Raw genomic sequence first — 1,324 nt, forward strand, 5'->3', positions numbered from 1 at the left:
CCCTCCCATACCAGAGCGCTGCTCAGATCTGGCTGATGGTGTTGCTGGGTAACAGTGGGACTTCAGAGCCTCAGTCATGAAAGCTTGATGTACTTACTACCTGATGACTGTCTCCCAACCCTGATTAGTATAATTAATCTTTCTAGGACAGTTACATTTTTTTTCAATTTACTAAAAGATACATATATATGTAAATAGATATGTATATCCATTTGCCTCCAGGGTTATTGCTGGGGCTCTGTTCCTGCACTACAAATCCACTGCTCCAGGAGACTATTTTTTCCCTTTTGTTGTTTGTCATTGTTATTATTGTTGTTGTTATTGCTGTCATTGTTGTTGGATAGGACAGAGAGAAATGGAGAGAGGAGGGGAAGACAGAGAGGGGCTTGAAACAGGATCCTTACGCCCGTCCGTCCTTGCAGCTTTGCACCACCTGTGCTTAACCCACTGCACTACTGCCAGGCCCCCAAAAGATACTTTTTAAATTTTTACTTATTTATTAATGAGAAAGATAAGAAGAGAGAGACAGAGGGGGAGGGAGAGAGAGAGAGAGAGAGGGAGAGAGAGAGAGGGAGAGAGAGAGAGAGAGAGGGAGAGAAAGAGGGAGAGAGAGAGAGAGGGAGGGAGGGAGAGAGAGAGAGGGAGAGAGAGAGAGAGGGAGAGAGAAAGAGAGAGGGAGAGAGAGAGAGAGAGGGAGAGAGAGAGAGAGAGAGAGAGAGGAAAGAGCCAGACATCACTCTGATACATGTGGTGCCAGGGATTGAATGCTGGTCTCGTGCTTGAGAATCTAACACTTTATCCACTGCACCATCTCCCAGACAACAAAGACACTTGTAGTTTAAATTCACATGAACTCAAATGAAGTCTGCTGAAGATTGGTTTTGATGGAAATATCCTTCCTAGACCCGTTGTGTACCTGGCCCAGCATCTTCCAAAGCCCCAAGATTTCTGGGCAGGTCACATCCTTTGACCTAGCAGAGTAATAATAACCCATGGAGGTGGGAGGTGAACTGGAAGACAGGGAAGTCCCTACTGTGGCCACTGGCGAGGCAGGAAAAGAGGAAAAGATCAACTGGCAGCCTTGTTCTATCATTCTGTCCAGGAGGAGGCTCTAAATCTGAGTCACACTCAGTGTGACCTGATCCAAAGTTACATTCAAATAAAGTCGGCACTTAAAATTTTTTTAAATTTATTGATTCCCTTTTGTTGTCCTTGTTGTTTTATTGTTGTAGTTATTATTGATGTTGTTGGACAGGACAGAGAGAAATGGAGAGAGGAGGGGAAGACAGGGAGGGGGAGAGAAAGACAGACACCTGCAGACCTG

The sequence above is a fragment of the Erinaceus europaeus genome, chromosome 7 (genome assembly GCF_950295315.1).
Source record: "Erinaceus europaeus chromosome 7, mEriEur2.1, whole genome shotgun sequence".
Classification (NCBI taxonomy): Eukaryota; Metazoa; Chordata; class Mammalia; order Eulipotyphla; family Erinaceidae; genus Erinaceus; species Erinaceus europaeus.